Here is a 6731-nt window from a genome sequence, read left to right as displayed (position 1 = left end):
AACATAAACATTTAAAGTCATGTGGCCTATTCCAGGATGTTTGAAATGAACACCTGATTAATCAACAAAGAAATGCTTTTTACAACTGATGTTATCACAGAAATCCAGTAATAAGACAAAGAGCAACAAATAAACTCCCATAACCCAACCCCCCACCCCCCACCCCCTCCAAATTTTAACTCTCACTGAGCAAGACAAAGCTGGAGAAAGAAGCCCTGAAAGGAACCAAGACTCATAAGGAAGGGACTCATCCTCCTCCTATACGAGTGTTGGTGTGCACAGACATACTATAATCACCATTAAGGCATTTAGCAGAGCGACTTACAAAAGTGCTTCACTGTTCACTTCGAAAATACCCTTAGCTAGTTTGTATCGACTAGGATTCCAAAACATACCTCTAAGCTTAGAAACTATTAACCACAACAACCAGTATGGAGACCATAATACTCGACACTATACTTCAACAAAGTACTCTCGGAAGAGGTGGGTCTTCAGTCTGCGTTTTAAGACAGCGGGCCACTCTGACCTTCTGACACCCAGGGGAGGTTCATTCCACCACTTCAGTGCCAGGACAGAAAAAAGCCTGGATGCTTATCTTCTTTTCCATGGATTTTAAAGGATGGTGGGTCAAGCCGAGGCATATAGATCGGCTTTTGACCATTGCCACCAAGTACAGAGGGGCCAGTCCATTCTTGGCTTTGTAGGCCAGCGTCAGGGTTTCGAATACAGGAAGCCATTAACATGCTTAGCAGTAACAATAGTAATAAAGGCAATGATGTTTAGGAGCAGTAGTAATAATAATAATAATAATAATAACAGAGATTTGTATGACTGTGAGCAATTTTCAGTGACCGTTCTGCATCTTAGCTTGTCCAGAAATGTCCAGAAAAATCCTTTAACGGTGGCTCAAACGTGGCCCAGGAACGTCCAGTTAACCGAGGCTCAAATCACACCCGTTTAGAGGTTAAAGCCTCACATCTGAAATGATTTTTTTGTCTCAGCTTTTCACTTTTGAGTTAGTTTGAATTATCGCCTTAAGTGATTTCAAATCTGTGTAGTATTTATATTAACCAAACTAAACATTAAGAAGTGTAGTTTTCTGAAAACAGTATGTGTAGATGTTAGAATGCAATGACACCCTGGACACTATTTGTTAAGATCACCACTGAGGAATCAGATCAACTTTCATTTATTAACAAATTAAGTAATAACATGTCAGGCTTGAGGTAAAAAAACAGCATGCTAATTAGCTTGTTTCTCTTTAACTCTAAATGTGCTTAATATATATATATATATATATATATATATATACATATATATATATATATACATATATATACACACACATAAGAAAGGGCGAGCTAGCAAACCTGGATGAAGCAGTCTACTAAATGTGCCTTAAACAGAGGACGCTCTATCCTCTTTATCCTCTAACCGGGGGGGTGATTTGAGTCTCAGCTATGTAATGCTGCTTTACAATGATAAACAAAGTTAATATGTTTTGAGTTGGGATGGTGTCATAGTCCACATCATACATGAAATGGGGAACCTCCAGAGCCTGTTAGGTCCTTCAATCACTCCTAGAAACTAAAGATAGATTTTTTTCTGTCCTCTGTTTCTAGCAAGACAGCCAACCAAGCTCCTCCACTGGTTCGGGACTGAAGTGCTTATATGTTTTTATTAACTAAGAATGTATTTTTCCAGTAGGATTTCATTACTGGGTGTAGGGATCAGTGGTAGCATAACCAGGATTCAGTCACTAATACAACTGCCATAAAACTGTTACATAAAAGGTATAAGGGATATTCTATACCCACCACTGAGTCTTTTACAGAATGGTTCAGCTCCATAAAGTCCTCCCCAGAATGTTGTTCCAACTGCCTACAGACCTCTGCTGCTAATTGGAGCTAATTAGAGACCATTATGGACCTGGACAACCTACCCCTGCTTTTACAAGCTTCAAATGTTAATGTGCAGCAGAGTAAGCATTGCACTAGTTCACATTTAGAAATCCCATAGGTGTGCTGCTAAAATATATATAGTGCCCTCCATAATTATTGGCACCCCTGGTTAAGATTGTGTTCTTTAGCTTCTAATAAATTGAGTTTTTTTCTAAATAATATAGGACCACGATGGAAAAAAAGAGTACAATCCAACCTTTAACTCAAGTGAATTTATTCAGTAGGAAAAAAACCCACATTAAGAAATAATTGTTTAACATCAAATCATGTGTGCCACAATTATTGGCACCCCTGATGGTAATACTTTGTACAATCTCCTTTTGCCAACAAAACAGCACCTAATCTTCTCTTATAATGTTTCACAAGATGGGAGACTACAGATAGAGAGATCTTTGACCATTCCTCTTTGCACAATCTCTCTAAATCATCCAGCGACCTGGGTCCTCTCCTCTGCACTCTCCTCTTCAGCTCACCACACAGGTTTTCAATGGGGTTGAGGTCTGGGGACTGTGTAGATTTGGCCATATGTTTTGGGTCATTATCTTGCTGAAAGACCCAGTGACAACCCATCTTCAGCTTTTGGGCAGAAGCCACCAGATTTTGTTTTAAAGTGTTCTGGTATTTCAAAGCATTCATGATGCCATGCACCCTAACAAGGTTCCCAGGGCCTTTGGAAGAGAAACAGGCCCACAGCATCACTGATCCTCCCCCATATTTCACAGTGGGCATGAGGTGCTTTTCTGCATGCTCAGCTCTTGTGTTACGCCAGACCCACTTAGAGCATTTGTTGCCAAAAAGCTCTATCTTAGTTTCACCTGACCAAAGCACACGGTCCCAGTTGAAGTTTCAGTACTGGGCCTGTTTCTCTTCCAAAGGCCCTGGGAACCTTGTTAGGGTGCATGGCATCATGAATGCTTTGAAATACCAGAACACTTTAAAACAAAATCTGGTGGCTTCTGCCCAAAAGCTGAAGATGGGTTGTCACTGGGTCTTTCAGCAAGATAATGACCCAAAACATATGGCCAAATCTACACAGTCCCCAGACCTCAACCCCATTGAAAACCTGTGTGGTGAGCTGAAGAGGAGAGTGCAGAGGAGAGGACCCAGGTCGCTGGATGATTTAGAGAGATTGTGCAAAGAGGAATGGTCAAAGATCCCTCTATCTGTATTCTCCCATCTTGTGAAACATTAAAAGAGAAGATTAGGTGCTGTTTTGTTGGCAAAAGGAGATTGTACAAAGTATTAACATCAGGGGTGCCAATAATTGTGGCACACATGATTTGATGTTAAACAATTATTTCTTAATGTGGGATTTTTTTCCTACTGAATAAATTCACTTGAGTTAAAGGTTGGATTTTACTCTTTTTTCCATCGTGGTCCTATATTATTTAGAAAAAAACTCAATTTATTAGAAGCTAAAGAACACATCTTAACCAGGGGTGCCAATAATTATGGAGGGCACTGTATATATATATATAATGATTGCCTAGCTCTAATAGTTACAGTCCACCACCTTATCCATGTATAAAATGAAACATAACACTGTAGCCTGGAGACACAAGCCATGTAACCTCAGCACAGTAGTGCTGATACCAAACTGACCACTGATTAAGGCCTAAATGATAAATACCACCTACGGTGCATCTGCTTACTGTCGAGCAGCAGAAGCAGAGAGCTTCAAGGGGAACATTTTTAATATTCTGGCCAATGTAAGATTCATTCATCTACAGTGCTCTCTGTGCCCAGTGGTAAAGTGAAGCCAGTTATTTGTCATTCCTTCTCCCCTACGTGCCTCTGCTGGGAGAAGAGTGAGATGCAGTTCATTCAGAACATGGTGTCATGAAACACATGAAAAAGCAGCTTTTTTGTTTAAAAATGTTAAGAAATATGGAAAATACACTACTCAAACAGTAAGTAAAGACAGACAGGAGTGATACAGGATACAAATAAACAGCCCTGTAGCTGCAGGGACTTACTGAGGAACAGTCCTTAAGAGAGGGCAGAGGGGTGTTTCTTAAAACAGTAGGAAATTGTGACCCAGTAACACACTAACACACTGTCTGCACTAGTCGTTGCAGTGCCGTCCTGTCTAAAGTAGAGCAACATCCATACCTGATAATGAATCAACAGGTCAAGCCGTTCTCCATGATGCTTCTGTAGAAGTTGTTCAGAGTGGCTGCATGCATCTCCAGTCTTATTAGGAGGCCGCCTTCCTCAGCACTGCAATCATTTGGCCTGGAACTTAGTTTACTTCCAGACCACTGTATCAGAGCAAGTTCAGCAAAGTGAAAGGTTTGACTGATTGCTATGAAGAGGCTTTAAGTCTAACAGCCTCCTCCAAAAAGATTTAAATGCAGGCTTAAATTTATAAGTAAAAAACGCCATTTGATTGGTACAAGCATGAACTGCCCATGAAGTGTATAGCCTATATATAAACATGTCTCATAGCTTAGCATTATCCTATCTGGCCAGGCGAAATATGAGCCCAACCTGTAGTACTGTAACAATAATACTACTGCCATATATTGCCCTCTCGGACCCAAGCACAGTTCACAATTGGGTAACAGATCAATATACAGATACATATAAAGATATAAACAGAAGTCATAAACAGATATTACTGCAACTTAAATTATGATTAGATAAGAGATTTATTCATATTATTACAAATTAATAATAATAATAATAATAATAATAATAATATTCATAAAAGGCATGACTGGAAACAAGCTAACAACGTATACATACACATGAAAGATACATAACCACAGAAAGAGACCTCAGAGAACAGGAGAAGGAGGTCAGCTGTATAGACAATCAAAAGCCTTGTATGTCAACAGAAGACCTGAATCTGGATTTGTAATAAATCTAAATGTTGACAAGCAGTACCAACCTGGTCGACCAGCATGACCACACTGGCCACCCATCTGACTAGCTTTATCAGCGGCCATACCAGCATAGGGTTTCTCCTTATAATCATTTCTCCAGGATGACCAGCTTATTAACCAACTTGACCATCAGGGACTAGTTTAGACCATCTCATCAATTCAGGACCCTTTGATGGTTTTTCTAATGGTCTCTTATGGTAAACAGGTATACATTTTATAATCTTACGGTAAAAATTCTACCCAAAAATGGTTAGCAGGATGGAAGATCAATTTATTTTGGCATCACATGAGGACACCTGGCATGAATAATCAACTGTTCATATCTGAGCAACCAGCAGCAAGCAAAACATGTTGGTTGTAAATGCTATGCTCCAGTGAAATTCTGACATTAGACCGTTTCAAGGTATCATTTGTGGAGGCTTTTTGTTCAGTGGCAGGGTTTGGAACACACCTGCATAAGTAGAGCAGTCAGTCTAGCAATGACTGGTTATTATTGAGATGTCAGTCTTCATAGAGCAGGGTTTTTTCTCCGTCCAGGCTGAAACAGCTGCAGATGTGTTGTGAAATCATTTCACTGCAGATGAATGTGAATAGCTCAGATACTGTAATCTAGCAAAAGTCCTCATTCTCTGCACACCTAAATGTGCCTGTGTGAACATCAGCAGCATGGTCAGCGGGTTTTCTTAAGAGATAAGGTAGAGGTTGATCTGCAAGTACAGTAACAGCTAACATGACTTGCACATATTTCCATTTTTTACAATTATTGTTGATTCTTTTTTTTTTTTAGCAATGAATCAATCGGCACGATAAGACAATTAAAACTGGGTGTATGTATCATATAAAACGCAGGCAAAAGTATGTTTGCCCTTTTATTGCCTTTGTAAATTAAATCATGTTAAATATAAATCAGGTTTTTTTCACATGAATGTGCACAAATAAAAACATAATGTTAAAATGAAAACAGATATCTACAAAATAATGGCAATTCAATAAAAACTATGTAAAATAAATGTATGTATTCACCCCTTATAAAGTGACCTAATTTAACAGAGGTCCAGGCCTGTAGTGGTGCCAGTATTCTCACAATTAGTGAAAGAGATCACCTGAGTGATTGTAGTATAAAGACACCAGGTCCAGCTACTGGTCCAGCTACTGGGTAATTACCATGGTTATCAAAAAAGTCAAAGGATGGAGACCACCAGGTAGGCCACCGAGATGCCTAAGCCTACTCTGAAGAAGTTAAAAGCTTCAGCAGCTGAGATGGGGAAAGACCCTGCATACGACAACAGTTGCCCAGGTTCTTCACTTTTCAACGCTTTATGGAAAAGTGGCTAAATCAGAAAATGAGATTTTTGGCCATCAGACTAGACACTATGTTTGGTGGACACCAAACACGGTACATCACCACACACATACACCATGAAGCATATATCATGTTTATATAGATATCATGGTCAATATCGTATATGCCATTTTAGATTATATTGACCATGATTCTAGCAATAAAAGTCATAAAAAAGACAAAAAGGGGAAAACAAAACATTAAAACATTCAAGGGTGTGAACAATTGTCATATGAACAATTATATGTATAATATATTCAGAATGACCTGCAGCCTCTTCACTAGTTAACAAAGGTACAAAGATAACCTACTGAAAACCAGTATGGAAAAATGACAGTTTTCTGTCTGATAGCAACACAGTTCCATCTTATGTCAGGTAATCAGGGAATTATCCAGTTGGAGCCTACCACCTAGTGGATGGAACAGGTAACTTCATCACACATCCACGCTACAGCAAGTGCAGAGTGTTTACTACCAGTTATGCTACCAAATATTCACATATCTGGTAAAAATAAAAAATAAACAAACAAACACTAAAAC

The sequence above is a fragment of the Salminus brasiliensis genome, chromosome 5, assembly GCF_030463535.1.
Source record: "Salminus brasiliensis chromosome 5, fSalBra1.hap2, whole genome shotgun sequence".
NCBI classification, from domain to species: Eukaryota; Metazoa; Chordata; class Actinopteri; order Characiformes; family Bryconidae; genus Salminus; species Salminus brasiliensis.
This window is presented reverse-complemented; position numbering follows the sequence as displayed.